The sequence below is a fragment of the Momordica charantia genome, assembly GCF_013281855.1.
Source record: "Momordica charantia cultivar OHB3-1 chromosome 10 unlocalized genomic scaffold, Mcharantia_2.0 BLBB01000010.1, whole genome shotgun sequence".
Taxonomy (NCBI): Eukaryota; Viridiplantae; Streptophyta; class Magnoliopsida; order Cucurbitales; family Cucurbitaceae; genus Momordica; species Momordica charantia.
The window spans coordinates 1,673,213-1,689,753 of NW_028275158.1; the positions used below are offsets into that span (position 1 = coordinate 1,673,213).

The 16,541-nt window shown below is 29.6% G+C and overlaps 2 long non-coding RNA genes and 1 other non-coding gene across 3 annotated transcripts; 2 read left to right on the top strand and 1 right to left on the bottom strand.

Moving 5' to 3' along the window:
- Positions 1-583: 583 nt before the first annotated feature.
- On the top strand, positions 584-5,183 carry LOC148208379 (uncharacterized). The gene is made up of 5 exons (XR_015788443.1): positions 584-747; positions 1,144-2,036; positions 2,298-2,500; positions 3,866-4,063; positions 4,810-5,183. It is a non-coding gene; the product is annotated as an uncharacterized LOC148208379 (long non-coding RNA).
- A 3,785-nt stretch (positions 5,184-8,968) lies between these two features.
- Positions 8,969-9,757, top strand: LOC148208380 (uncharacterized). Its single transcript, XR_015788544.1, has 2 exons — positions 8,969-9,106; positions 9,462-9,757. It is a non-coding gene; the product is annotated as an uncharacterized LOC148208380 (long non-coding RNA).
- A 4,216-nt stretch (positions 9,758-13,973) lies between these two features.
- Positions 13,974-14,044, bottom strand: TRNAG-GCC (transfer RNA glycine (anticodon GCC)). The gene has a single exon. It is a non-coding gene; the product is annotated as a tRNA-Gly (tRNA).
- Between the last annotated feature and the right edge of the window lie 2,497 nt (positions 14,045-16,541).

A 16,541-nucleotide genomic window follows, 5' to 3' on the forward strand; every position in this document is an offset into this window, starting at 1 on the left:
AAGAGACGCAATCCATGAACGTTCGTTTGTTTCTCTCGAGCCAAACAGACCCAAGGATGGAGGTTTAAATAACTGTCTTTTCTTCGAGGTTTATGGATTAGCAAATAATCTCATGGATGACATGCGGATAGCTGCCTCATCTTTGGTCATCGAAATCAATCTTATTCTTTTATGATTACGACATATTCATCATCTCTCTAAATAGGAGAGTTTTACCCATTAGTTGGTATTAACATTAAAGCATGCATTTATGTAAAATAAGAAGTAAAATGTCAATTATTTGCTCTAAATATTTAAATACTAATCTGCCAAAAAAATTAGGGCTAAATATTTCCAAATATGGTTGGTACCATACATTGAGTGTACGGACCATTAACTACAATACAACTAAAACTTTTCATTTTTTTTTTTAAAGAAAACTGAAAGTCTTGTCTTAAGAGGTAGAAAAGTCGAATATTTTTTCCTTTTAAGCAAAACCCCTAGCGTTTTACTTAGCTTTGTTTTCCTAAATTATCTCGAAATGACCTTTACGCGGCTTGGCATGCCTATAAATAAAGCTTTGGAAAGCTCAAACAAATGCACTTCCAAAAATAATCTCTAGCTACCAACTATATAATATTTCATCTCTTCTCTCTTTTACCCAAAAAATGGCTTCAATTGTTTGGAAACTCTTCTTCATTGTCGTCACACTCATTTTAGCTTCCCATGCTCATGCAAGGAAATTGAATGTCATCCCCAATAATCACAGTAAGTCTCTTAACTGTTTTTAACCTACTTTTTTTTGGTATGAAGGGACCAAATGATACGTGTAGAGCTTGAACTTACGACTTCAGTAGTGTACCCAAAGCCTCATTAAAGAAGTCCATGTGAAAAATTATATACATATAATCTATAGTAAAAATGGAGTACATCTATATGCAATATATTGTGTGTAATGGGATATATTGTATGTATATATCAGTTATCAGCTGCTAAAGAGAAGCTCTTATACTCAATGCTGATTAGTCGTTTTGTCTATATTTTTGCTTTTTAACTCTTGTATTCAATTTTAATTATAGCAAATCACTTTCATTTTTTAAATTTAAAAGAAAAGGCTTTATTTTTGGTTCTTCCTTCATGTTTTGATCATCTTCTTCTATGTAGGTATGAAGTATGCAATTGCTCCTCCTCCTCCTCCACCTAAAGATCCACGAGAAGATGCTCCTTGGAATGGGAACTTCTGATTTTCAATTTCAAGATTATATATTATCAATTTGTTTATAATGTAATAAATATATTAGCTTCATTCCATCTTTGTTTTGTAAAGCCAAGGAAACAAGTCATGTAATTGCATTAAGAAATTTTCTATTTTAATATATGAAATTTTCAACTCAAAAGAATGTGGGAAAATTAGAACCGAGTCAAGGAGTTTGGATTCAGGATTCTCCACCAAGAAATTTGAACATATATATTAAATCCCTACAAAATTTAAGAAGAAGGATTAGGATAATGAAATTAATGTTTTGAATGTGTTGGTAATTTCAATGTAACCCATACTAAATTTAAGTTCGGGATTTTAATTTTTTTCCTTTGTCTGACGTTTTTCAATTCCAATATGAGGCACAGATTCGAATTTATGACCGAGTTACTAATGCTTTTACCATCAATTTTGAATATTTTGTGACAGCTACCTTCTTCTTCTTCTTTTTTTTGCTAGTTATTTTTGCATTAAATTAAGGTTCATCTTTTGTCTTAAAACACGAATCTCAACCTGGTTTCAATTGATCATAATTTACTCTTTAATTTCAAATCATGCCTTAAAATGAGTTTTCTATTTTGTACCTATTTTTAACCCAATCTTTTGCTTGTGCATCGATCTCATATATTGACCCACTCTTGCCCAAGTGGAGCTACGCAACTTTTTTCGGAGTGGGCTCGCTAATCTGATCTATTTGGATGGAAAGAAACAACATACTTTTTCGGGACTCTCTCAAATCATGCCTTCAAATTTGGGAGGATATCAAGGTTTTGGTATCAGCATGGTCATCAAATCTTTTGTAAGTATGATATCTCTACCATTTATCTCAATTTGAACGCTTTCCTCTAGCTCCCTTCTGTAATCTGTACGTTGCTCACAGTACCTTCTTTGAATGAAATGGTTTTAGAACCTTTAAAAAAAAATGGAGCTATGCAAATTTCCTTTTATTAATTAACAACGACCTGTCAAAGACTCCAAGCTTATAGGAAACAGAAAATAAATTAATATATATCCTTCAGTTTGTACTACATTAAAAAAATAATAATAATAAAAGGTGTAGGAGGCCATTGCGGATGTTCAAGACAGACACAATTTCTTGTGACGCTGTAAGATCATTCAAGAATATCGCGGCCCCCTGGAATCAATAAGAAAGCAACTCCCAAGCTTCAGAAAATAAGAAAGAGTTTATCACCCCGTGCCTAAAGCGTACTATACTCCCTTTCAAGTGGAAGTGGTGAACCACCAAACATGGACAAATGACTTGTAAGTATCTGCTACCGCAACTCTAGTTCGTTCATTGTTATATTGGCAAGAGACCAATACTATTTTACCTTTTAAAGAAAATGTTATGTTTATAATCTTTTAAATGAATCTTTCAATATATCTATATATCTGTCAGGCGGAGGAAATTTATAAAGAAATGTCCCTCCTAACTGGAATTATTAATTTTTCACATGGTCTAAATCTCACCCCAATAATCCTAAAAAATTGTGATTTTGTAACTATTTTTATAAGCTAATTCACTCAGCTCAAATTTTCCAATGATGTAAACGCAAAAAAAAAGTCCTAAATTTATCAATTGGCATTAATGCCAAAGCGTGGGAAGAGCTCTTTCTTTCTCACCTTCTTCATAATCATTTTAAAATGCCACCATCAATTTGATAATAATGAGAAAGGAAGAAAAAACCCTCTTTCTATTGGTTTACATGGATTGTCAAAATTGTAGGGCTCATGAATGCGTCCACACTTCAAGTGGAACACACTGTAGATTTTTCATCCCTATATGTATGACTGCTGCAATATTCATTGATCTATTTAATTGGTATGACTTTAATTATAATAATGAAAGTTTTCACTTATACAACTTTTTTATTTAAATTTAAAGAAGTTATCCAAAACCCTTGAATAAAAATAAAAATAAAAAATTCCAGAATTTTGCATAACCGATAAATATTTAAATGCATTTTATAATAATAGCCATTTTTAAAAAATTCTAAAATTGTTACACTGATATATGTAAATTGATATTCCCAGAAATTTTATGACACACATACATATGACCCAAGAGCTTGAATCCAATCTAAAAACCAAATTCCGAGTGCAAAACTCCGATCCCAGTTAAACAAAGTGAACAAATATCGAAAATTTTAGGCACTAAATTTGCCGAAAACAGTACCCAAAATCATGTGAAGGCCCTAAAAGCATTTAAATACTACTTACTATAGAGGTATGTATAAATTAGCTAGGAATTAAGCCCGCAACGAAAAACAGGAGTTGGGGGAGAGAATAATGAGGTTTTGTTCTGGCTACTGAGTCTAATTCAACTGATTGATGTCCCTATGGTTGACTAATAGTCGAGATTTTGAATCTCCATGGTACTAAAAAAAACTTATGTTTGCAAAAATGAGAATAATAATTTTGAAAAAATTAGAACATCCTAAGACCTTTTCTGCCTCTCTCCATTATTTCAAAAAGAGTATTCCCACTCAAAGTGTAGGATTTGGAATTGGAAGAGACGCGTTTCAAAGCCTTGAAAGCAGCCAAATTGGAAACCCAAATTACTTGGGCCACGTGCGCTTCATGAACAAAAATTTTACTAATTTTAAATTTTTTTTTTCCATTCAACAGTCAATTGGGAGAGATTCGTTTCAAGATTTCTAAATATATATAGCCATTTCTCTCTGAGCTTGCTGCTTCACACGACAACGGCTTCCATTGGATCTTGTTCCAATATTCTTTGGAAAATTCTGCTGATCCTCAGCTTAACTCTCATCTTAGCCTCCAATGCTACAGCAAGGAACTTGCTTTCTGTGCCTCATTTTACTCGTAAGTCACTCTATGTCGCACCACGTTTAAAAATGATTTTAATCTCTCAATTTTCAAAACTTGATTCATTTTGGTCGTCTTTGTAGTTTCATTTTGATCTTTACACTTCTTCGTATCGAAAACTACGTTGGTTGTGGTTGTCCTTGTTGTTTATTGCATTTTATTGAAATTTTGTATGGCACCCTTATGAACTTCTTTTCATATGTATGAAACTTTAGGAATTAGAAAAAAATTTTTAGAAATATAAATACTAAAACAGTGTGTAGATATGAGAAAATGCAGGGTTGAAAATACCATTAAAACCTAGCTAAAATTTTACAAACATTGATATTTTCAACGGCCACATCAGCTATTCACTATTTAAGGGTCAATTAATATGGTAATTACTCATTGATGTGTCAATTAATGATTTTTAAGTAGTTAAAATATTGATGGGAGAAAGTAATATATTATTAAAACGAAAATTAGTTAATGAATTTTAAAATGCACAGATACTCAGTTGGATGAATTATAAATCACGAATTATTGTTATTATTAAAATTTGTAGATTTGTCATTCAAAAAAGGATTTGTAGATTTTAGTTTAAAACTAACAAAATATATATATGTAGCTCTTTTCTTAGTTGGGAGCTTAAATCCCTATCACATATTTGTTTTACTAAAAAAAAATGTTTAAAACTAACTAATAATTATTATTGTATGTAACTAAATAACTTAATGTTGTTGATTTTGATTAATTTTTAACAGACGTGAAGCATGATCAGGAAATGAATAATACAAATGTTGCTGTACCCAATCCTCCTCCAGAAGATGGACCATGGGATGACCCTCGAGATGGAAACTATTGCACGACCTTTTCTTTTCCTTTTTGGATTCAATAATATGTGCATAGAGAGTCAAATTTCTGACATTTTAGTCTATGATGTATGTCTTAATAAGCTATGCTTAAATTGGCTTGACACAAACGTTTATCAATCATATTTTTTTCTTAGTGCAACATGTATGGGTCAGAATTCGCACCCACAACTTATTAGGCGGAGATAGGTATCTTAACCAGTTGAACTATGTTTACATATACATTTATCAATTGTGTTATTGACTAAATTAAAATTAAAAAATTATAGTAATTTAATGTCGATAACATGTGGCATATGATCCTTATTACTTTTGATAGTTTCTGATTTATTTTTTTCTTGTTATTGGTTCTTTTTTCCTCTTCTTTTTTTTTCTTTTAAATTTCTAATATATCCATTTAGTGGATTACTTTTCGTCTTCTCATAAAAAAGAAAAATAGATATATAATAGATTACTTTTTGTTTAACTCACATTTTGGTCGATGCTCTCAAAATAGCAACCATAATATTTGCCATTCTTTGGCAGTTCTTAAGGATGATTTGTTCTAAGTAACCAATAGTTTATTTTTTTTAATATATATATATATATGATCAGAATTGTATTATAAATGAGGTGAGAAGATTCAAACTTAAAACTCTAAATCAGCTAATCAAAAGTGTATTTTGCTTCTTGTTGAATTATTATCAATAATCTCATTAAAAAATAATAATAATTGATGTTTCAAGGGTCGTTCTTTCTATGGCGTTTTGCAAAATTTGTTGTGATTTTTATTGATATGATTGCCTTATTTATGTTTACGGAAGCCTTGAAGATACAATCAGGACAGGAAATAAAATATAAAATCGATCACTCAGACTGAAATCTCATCTATTAAAAAAAAAAAAAAAAAGGAAAAATCAACGCGGTGAGATGTATCAAAATTCTAAACTTTTAATTTCATCCGACTGCCCTTAATTAAATATAGATAAGTGTTGCAAACTTTATCTTAAATTTGAATAAGTGTCCCGATTTTTACTTTGAAAAAAAAATTATTATATGCGTTCAATAAATTCTAAAACACATGTCTAGGAAAAAAATTGATAATAGTTTAAAGAAAATGGTATTAGAGCTATTTTGTTATTGAAATTTTTTAATTTTGGCAAAATTATTCAACTGTTGAATTGTTGAATTTGTGTATTCATCAAACTTAATTTCATGCAAAGTTGATTTCATTGAAATTAGTGAGTTTTTTTTTTAAATCTTTACATTCTGTTTGTTAAAATTAGTGAAATGAATTAGTGAAAATTGAATAAATGTTAAAAATTGCAACGTTAATATACCTAGTCGAGATGAAATTAAAAGTTTAGGATCAACACCTTGTCAGAATTTAAGAGTAATGTTAATTTCTTCCCAAAAAAAAAAAAAAGCATCATCCATTCTGCAAGTGTATTAAAAAAAATTAAAGATTTGACTTGACAAACAATTTTAGCTCTAAATAAGAAAAAAAAATCAACTCTTTAATATAGATGACTTCCCACTCTATTAATTTGATTTGGATAAATTAAACTACCATATCTTTTAAAATGATTTTTAATCTAATCTTTCAACAGATTATTTCTTTTGATTTTCATTAATGGTCTAGTTGTAGATTAAGTCATGATTAACACAGTTTTTTAGATTAATTAATAGATTAACATTGATCAGTTCTTAAAAGTAATTAGAATACTAATTTTCTTTGGAGAGACTCAGTAAAACAAAACAACTAATTATAAAATATGTTTGAACAACAAAACAGAAAACAAATGAACTTATAAATTCCAAAGTTCAAAGGTCCTTTGAAAGTTTCTTGATTTGACCCAAAAAATAAATAAATAAAAACCTCTCAGTGTCTGTGTTTTTCTATATATATATACATGTAAACACATAAAAGCTAAGGAGCTTTGCCAAAGGAAAAATCACTTAGAAGAATGACTTCCAAGAGAGCTTCCATTGTAATTTGTAACCTATTAATTATTATTGTAATCTTCATCTTGGCTTCCAATGTTGGTGCAAGAAGTTTGGCTGCAAAACCCTACTTTACAAGTAAAATTTTACTATTACTTTTTTTCCCTTCTTTTAATTTCTTTTTTCTATTTTGTTAATTGGGATAATTACGATCTTGTTTACCAACAAGAGCATAGCTGCGCTCAATGGTTAACACATCTACGTCCAACTAAAAGGTCGTGAGTTTGAAGTAACTTTGTTCATTTTTAATATTTTTTAATTTTGTTTTGTACTCAAAGAATATATATATATATATATATATACACTTCTAATCTATGAAGTTTGAAAAGTAGATGCCTATTTAGTTTTTGAAATTTTAAAATGAACACTTTCTATCGTTGAGATTTGAAGCATGTGTTTATTTGGTCTTCCAAAATGGATTCTTTTGATTCTTGGGGTTTCAAAAACAGTTCTATATGGTCATTTGACCATTAGTTGACTTGTGGTTTCTCTCTTCCTCTCCCCTTTGTTTTCTCTCCCGTCTTCAGCCAACGGTGCTCCCGTCACAGTGCTTGCAACTGGTCGCGCTATCCCGTTGTTGCATTGTCACCGTCATCGTGCTTTCCCTTTCATAGTTGTCGGCGAGAGAAAAGAGAAAAGAAGGTCTCCCTCGTTTCATGGAACAAGGAAGATCCCTCTTTCCCCTCTCGTCGATGCAAACGACATGAAACGATAACAACACGGTGCAACGACAGATGAGAACTAGTTTATTAACCTTTTTCTTTTCTTAGTATTTTATTTGTTAAAACTTCGTTTTCTTTTTTGGAATTCTTAAGCAATTTTTTTAAATGATATTTTATTGTTCAAAATCTATGTAGTGGGAATTTAAACCTCTATTTTTTTTCCAAATTTATTATGTCTTATCTAATTAAATTATGTTACACTAAAAATTTAAAAATATTTTTAGAAGTATATTACAAAGAAAAAAGCGACTTTTAAAGACTAGAAAATAAAAAGTAAAAATAATCATGAATCATGGGGACAATGCTCAAAATTGTTATGAAACTAAACTTCAAAGATGGATTTATATTTTCTCATTTCATATTTCTTTTTAGGCTTTCATTTTATATTGTTACTAATTTGCTTCACTTTGGTTTTTCATTAGCAAATACGAATCATGAGGACAATGCTTCAAATGCTCCCATGCCTACGCCCAAAATCCATCCAAGAAACGACGATCCTTGGGGAGGCAACATTTAAAAATCTAAAAATTCCAATTTTGTTAATTTTTTTATAACGTACCATTAATATTTCTTGTAACCCAAGATACTAATAATGGATAAGTTATCCACTGCCATTCCAACGATTTAGCTATTAAACTTTTCTTTTGATAAATATTTTCAAACACAAATAGACTTTTCATATTTTGTATAGATATATTTAGGTATTATATTTAGCTAGTATTAGATAGAAATTTTCAAATTTGGACATTTGTTATAATGGTTCAATTTCCGCTCCCCAATTGTATCGTACTCAAATAATAATTAATAAACTTATTCGTAAGACGGGTCCTACGTACAACGCATAAATTCAATTTATTGTGTACAAAAAGTGTGAAATATAAATTTGTTTATAGTAATTGAAAAATTAATAATCATTTTTAATATAACAAGTAAATAAATAGTCTAGAATATGAAAAGTTTAAGGAAACGAAAAGTTTATAAATAAAAAACCAACCAAACATTAGTGTGGCCATCATCTGAAATAATTCTCTCCTAATTAACTTTAGTCCCTTTAAATCAATGAGTCACCCAAGATGGTTATAAATTGATCAGTCTCAAAGAGCAAATAAATTTATCTTATTAATTAATTATGTGAATCGATATATTAAAATGTTATTTGTTTGGAGAGACTTAGTATAAGATGACCTTATAAAAATTTGGACCAAGAAAAAGCCAGAGGTCAAAAATGGGCATTGAAAGTTTCTTGTTTTGACCCAAAAAAGTAATATTACCTCTCACTGTCTCTGTGGGTTATTTATTTCTATAAATACATTTGCACTCATAAAGGAGCTTTGCCAAAGGAAGGAAGAAAAAAAAACCATTTAAAAAAATGGCTTCCAAGAGACTTTCAATTATAATTTGCAAACTATTATTGCTTAATGTAATGCTCCTCTTGGCTTCAAATGTTGGTGCAAGAAGTTTGGCTGCCAAACCCTATTTTGCAAGTAAACTTTTCTATCACTAATTGTTCCATTACTTTCATTTCTTTTAATTCTGGACTTTTTTTTTTTTTTTAGAAATTTAACTTCATAGTACAAATTTAAACATTTCACAATTTTTCATTTTTTTTTTCAAATATAGCATAAATTTAACTTGTCTTGATGTATTTTTCATTACATTTGAGTTTTACAACTTTGAGTATATAGTCTTCCTGCTATATTTTAAAATTCAAAAAAGAGATGTTATGTCAATGGTTACAAAATTGTAATCAAAGTGAAATTTAAAGATTAATTTTGTTTACTAATTTCATTTTTTTCTCTCTAAATGGTTACTAATTTTTTTCCTTCGCTTTTTCATTAGCAAATATGAAGCATCAGAAGATGAACTATACAAATGTTCCAATGGCTAAGCTCAAAGCCCCTGCAAGGGGAGACGATCCTTGGGGTGGCAATGTTTAATTAAGAGTTGAAATTTGTGAATGTTACAATTCTAATTTGTAACAATTATTATTTTAATTAGTTGGACTGTCCTCTATAATATATATATATATATACCAAAATTTGTATAACATTTTCCAGTTACTGATTCTTCAAAGCCAAAATTATATGGTGTAGATTTTATTTTTGTTCTGTTTTAAAGAATTGCAGCTTTTATGACCTGTTATATGACTACATTTACCAAATAATTAAAGGAGTTGAAAAGTCAAATGCACGAGGCCATTATCTTTGACCAAAAATATGATGCAGCTGAAGCACTTGAATTCCAAACTTTCACACTTTAAAATACCCTCTCAACACTAAGGGTAAATGGCGCGTATTAAAACACTAGGACAACCATCTGATCCTACAATACTTGGTGTTGAAAAACACGTGAATTAATTTCTAAGGTAAATGGCGCGTATTAAAGCTTTTTTTCATGTCCTTCTCTTTTTGAGAGGTTACCCACTTTAGAACTTCTCATTGTCTCTCTATTTATAGGTATTGTCTATTTCTTTAAAAGTCAAGAAACAAACCAAGCCACTCTATATCAATCCTACTCCTACTAACAGTGAGATTATTTACGAGAATCTTATGGGCTTCTTTTTTGTGATAATCAAGCCGCTATTTACGGTATTTTTAATCCAACATTGTGTACCAAGTTGGACTGCCACTTGTTGATGGTTTCGTCTGTTACCCATTTGTCTTTGTCTTGAGTTTGCGGGTGACCTTTTTACTAAGGCACTCTATTTTCAAGATGGGCATGCTTAACATCCACTTTGTCTTTGTCTTGAGTTTGCGGGTGACCTTTTTACTAAGGCACTCTATTTTCAAGATGGGCATGCTTAACATCCACCTCTCCTAGGATAAGAGGAGTATTAGGAAAGATATATATTTTTGACTTTATAAGATTTAAATATGGTAGATGTTTTTGGGAATTATATAAATATATATCCGCTTCACATGTGAAAAAATTTTCTATCATTTTCTCTGCTCGATACCCAATATTAATAGTCTTTAATTTGAAATCAACAAAGTGAGTATAAATACTTTAAAAGTATGGAAGAGAAACAAAATTGCAAAAGTTTTGGGGGAGGAAAAATGATGCAGAAGAAGCTGCTGGTATTTTGGTTGGCAGATTGTTCTCATTGTTGTGCTTTTATTGGCATCTTCAATCGATCAACTAACAAATGCCAAACCATGTGGAACAACAATATGTAAGATTATTCCTTGCTTTTCCATTTCAATATATTTTACAGAGCTTGAAAATTGATAAAGAATTAAGATCAATGTTGTTAAACCTATGGCAATTTCGCCTTTTTTTTTTTTACTTTTTTCAGTCAACAAGGTTCAGAAGCTTGGAGGCGACGATCTCTAGGAGGGCAATTACCAAAAACCTAGAAACTGATTATGTCAGCGTTTTCTTATTTCTTGTTTTTCATTTCTCGTTTCTTGTTTAACGTGGTTTGAATTTTTTTTTTTCTAAAGCAATTATGTATCATGTAATCAACTTCCCTTAAAGATTGAATGTTTTTCTTTCTTATTTTTGGTTAATATATAGTAGTTCAAAGCTTTAGAGTAAACTATAATATAGTAGTAAAAATATATTTGTATCTAGGAAATGAGTTCAATTAAGTCTTGTTTATTATTGTTTTGTTAATAGTTGTGTTAACAAGGCGCCATAAAGACAACCTACACTTCTTTCTACCAAGTCAATTCTTTTAATTATAAAGTTTAAGATGGTTTTATAAAATGTACTTTTACTTGAAGTACTTATGTAAGTACTACAAATATGGTGGAGGATTCGAACTCACGATCTCATGATTATGGGCAGGTGTATGTTTATGTTAGCTCTTACGATTAACCTATGCTTATGTTGGCTCGTGAGAGATGTTTGGCTCTAACTAAAGTATTCTTGCTCTAGAGGGACACATAAAAGAATTTAATTTGAAAGGAAAATTTTATGACGAGAAAACATTCGCATTAAAAAAAAAAAATTACTGCACAAGTATTTATGGAAAAAGCAAGATCAAGGGCCTCTTCTAAAAATAGTTAAGTGTTTTAGATTCTCAAAATCATTTATTTGTTATCTAATAAAAAAATTTGAAAAGATTTCATGGCTATTTTTTTTTTTTTTAAATCATTGTAAAAGTCAAACTCATAACTAGTTAGTAAGTTAATAATTGAATGCACTATATTTTAGGTCGAAAGAAGACAAAGACAACCAAATAAATATCAATGTCATATAGGAGAGTGTATAATTTTTAATATTTATATAATTAAATCTATGTAACACGTGGTATATTAAATTCGAACCACATTATGTTAGTTTGATTGAATAATTTCTCTGTTATTGTTCTTTTGATTTTATTGTTTCATCGATCATGATTTACAAATCAGTTAATTAGGTTTTTTTTTCTGGTTTAGATCACATTTTTTTCATCTTTCATGCATTATTTGAACTGTCTGTACTTATTTTGATTGATGATATATGTTTAACTTAATAAAACATAATGAATATGAATGTTGAAAAACTAAAAGTGATATTTCTTTTTCTCTTTACCTTTTTATTAACATATCATAACATGATAGATTATGTTGTGCTAAAAATGTAGAGTACAATATATCTCTCCCTCTCACATGATATGGTCAATGAATTAACCGCAACATATATAATATCAACAGTTGAATCATTACCATGTCCAATCGTGTAAATGATAAATGTAATATTTTATATATTCTTAAAATTATATTAAATAATATATTTCGAACATGGTGGAATTACATTTAATTCAACTTTTAGGACATTTATAGAAGATACGAATATGGCGAAAAAAAAAATTCATGGTCAAGAATCAATAGACGTTCTACTAGTTAAGGTGGGATCGTGATTTCGAACTCCCCTTCATTTATGGGCTTGGAAAATTACATCAAAACCTAACAAGTGAAAATTAATATAAATGGAGAGGGAGGAAGCAACAACGTAGTGGTTCAAACACAAGACCTCCCGTTCTAATATCATCTTAACGATGAATAAACCACCACTCAACTCAAAATTAGTGTTTAAGTTGATGTGTTAGATAAATTTAATTAATTTATATGGATTCTAACACGCTTTTACATGTTATACTAAAAAAATAGATATATATCTAAAAGATATTAAAAAGTTTACATTTAAATCCCATTAATTTATTGAGAGAAAAATCAACTATAAAAAGATAACGCTAATACATATTTGTTAGGCTTACGTTGGAAGGAATATTCCATTAATTGCTATAACTTGATCATTTCTATAGGGTAATAATTAATTAACCTTAATTAAATGGTTGATTTAGATAATGATTGAGACTCAATTTTTCTAATAAAAAAATATCAAATAGAGATTATTATAGTGATCATTTTGGCATACCCAAACAACAGATAATATAACCTCCTAGAATCTCTTATTTATTGATATAATGTCATAATCTTCATAAAACAATATATTCAACACAAATTAAAATCAAATTATATGATAAAAAAAAAGAACTAGAAAAATTGTATCTCTTATGGTTTGAATTGTTCTAGATTAAGTCATGATTAGCATATTTCATTCAGCAAGAATTGATGGGTCTTCAAAGTAAAATAATTGTATCTTATTAGGCAAATCAATCAATTAGAATTGTATTTGTTTGGAGAGACTGATGAGTAAGGTGACTTATAAATTTAAAGTTTGAACAACAAAAAACAAATTAACTTAGTAATTAATGTACCAGAGGTCATAAACACCCTTGAAAGTTTCTTCTTTATTGACCCAAAAAAATCCCCCATCATTCTCTGTGTTTGTCTATATATACACATTTTGAACACATAAAATTTAAAAGGAGCTTTGCCAAAGGAAAATCAGTAACAAAAATGGCTTCCAAGAGAGCTTCCATTGTAATTTGCAAAAATGGCTCCCAATAGTGCTCTTCTTGGCTTCCAATGTTGGTGCAAGAAGTTTAGCTACAAATTTTTTTTTTCCTTGTGTTTGCAGACAACAAGGTTAGAGATCTAGAAATGGATGTTCCTCATTCTGGCAACTATTGGGCGCCGGAGAAGCCATGAAAGACGACCACCCAAACTACAATATCTATTTTATTAATTTATGTATAACAATTCGCTATGTTTCTTTTTTCTTTTTCTCTTCTTGCCTTGAACGGTAGTTCTAAAATTTTATAGGAAAAAAATAAAGAAAATTAAATCTATTCATAAATTATATGGTAATTAAGATATATGTACGAACTTGATCAATTGAAGTAAATTAGTGTTCGGTAACTTTCAATTCTAAACCTGAACCAATAGGTTATATTGGTCAACTATACTTAATCATTTATCCTATTCAATGAAAAAACATTAACCCATTATCCTGACCCTGGGTGGATAGCGGGAATTGAACCCGCGTCTTCTCCTTGGCAAGGAGAAATTTTACCATTCAACTATATCCGCATTTTTTTTATCCCCAATGTATAGTATACATCAGTGCAGAGCTAACCTAATATACTAGGCTATTAATACTAGATTAGAGCATAGTAGGCTATTTTTATATAATTTATATATAGATTTAACGAATTATATAGTTATTATAGAATATATTGTTTATATAGTATATTTTATACCTTTTTCCCTCTCCCATGACTACCTTCTACAACCTCCTCCCCAAAGTTTCAGTTACACACTAGGCTCTGAGGCAAATTCAAAATTGTTCTAATTGTATAATCATCAACTACGGCACCTCATCACTCAAATGAAAGTGCAAAGAAATTGGTTTATTAATTTATAGGATTTAGCCAAAGTAGACATATAATTCAATTGTTTATATAACATATCAAATTTTGTTATAATTATAACCATTTAATTTATGTGCTCTAAATTATAATTTATATTTTCTTTACTTTTACCTTAGTAAAGGGTTAAGAAAAACAATTATTATAACCAGTTGTATCAAATAAAAATTCATTCAATCTTAAATACAAATCCTAAAAAGTTATTTCATTTAAATTGATAAAAAATCAGTTCTTCCCAAATTGTTTTTAACCCTTCCAAAATCAACCTCAAACAAAGCCTAAAATTTGAACCATTTTTGGAAAGAGAGAAACCAGAAATATAGATAGTTACGAAATATTTAGATTTTTTAAAAAAACTGAATACGAAAAATAAGAAATTGAAATGTTATCAAACGGACCTAAACAACTATCTACCGTACTTACGATCTAACATTTCATGAACACGAAAAATAAGAAATTGAAATGTTATCAAACGAACCTAAACAACCATCTACCGTGCTTACCATCAACATTTCATGAATGTACAAAGTTGGACCGCACTCGCAAGTGCTCCTCTCCTTCCTCTATCATTCAAAATGGGCATGCTTAACATTCACCCGTCGGGAGGAGTATTACGAAAGATATATATCTTTGACTTTATGAAATTCAATGGCATCTGCATTAGGAATATCTTTTTGGGAATTATATAAATATGATATCTGCATCACATGTGAAAACTTGTTCTATCATTTTCTCTACTCGAAACCCAATATTAATAGTCTTTAATTTGAAATCAATATATTACAAAGTGAGTATAAATAGTACGTTAAAAGTATGGAAGAGAAACAAAATTGCAAAAGTTTTGGTGGAGGAAAAATGATGCAGAAGAAGCTGCTGGTATTTGGTTGGCAGATTGTGCTCATTGTTGTGCTTTTATTGGCATCTTCAATCGATCAACTAACAAATGCCAAACCATGTGGAACAACAATATGTAAGATTATTCCCTTGCTTTTCCATTTCAATCTTTTTTACAAAGATTGGGAGTTGATCATGTCGTTAAGCTATGGCAATTTTTTCCCTTTTTTTTTTAATTTTTTTGCAGTCAACAAGGTTCGGAACTTGAGAGAAGATGGTCCTCAGAGGGGCAACTACATAAGACCTAAAAATTGACTATGTGTATCCTGTTTAGTTACGTTTTTTTTTTCTAGTTTTTCATTTCGTTTAATGTGGTTTGAATATTTTTCTTCCTAAAGCAATTATATGTTATATGTAATCAACTTCCCTTGAGGATTTAATGCAATGTTGTGTGATTTTGATGTATATTTTGTCTTTCTGTAAGCAATGCTGTGAAAAGTTTGTGGAATATAATTGTGTATCTCTAAATTTTTTGGATTTTATATTCTCATGCATATAGAAATTCTGCTGTAAGTTTTGGTTTTACCATCAACAGTCAAAGACTTGTTGGCCTCTACTTAATAGCCAGAGGATAGAATGAGTATTTCAAATTCGTCCTCTCACGAACTAGTTTTCTCTTTAAATAAATTTGCAAAGGTATAAAAATTCTACCGTAATTTTTTTGCTTTACCATCAACTGTCAAAAACTTGTTGGCCTCTACTTAATAGCTAGAGGGTAGAATGAGTATTCCAAGTTCGTCGAGGAAAAAGAATTTAACTGCTTATTTTTAAAAAGATGAATTATACCGTAACTACCATATGCACTAGATGTATTTATGCAAACTCTTATTCCATATTAACTTTTAGTTTGTTTAGGAGCTTATGCTAGCATTTAATCCTACGAAGTTAATAATTTTTATAAAACAAATATTATATACCAAGTGTGAGATCTACTTATATATAATAAAAATAATTAGAATGTACTAAAATATATATAATTAAAAAAGAAAAAAAGTATTTCTTTTGTTTTTAATTAATTGTTCTAGATTAAGTCATTGGATTAACAAGTCACTCAGCAGGTTGATCGGTCAGAAGAAGCAAAATAACTGTATCAAAATATTCAACAACAGAACAAATTAGTTCTCAAATGCTCGAGGTCAAAAATGGGATTTGAAAGTTTCTTATTTTGACCCAAGAAATAAAAATTAACTCTCACTGTCTCTGTGTTATATATTTCTATAAATACAATGGAACACATAAAGGAGATTTGCAAAAGAATAAAGAAA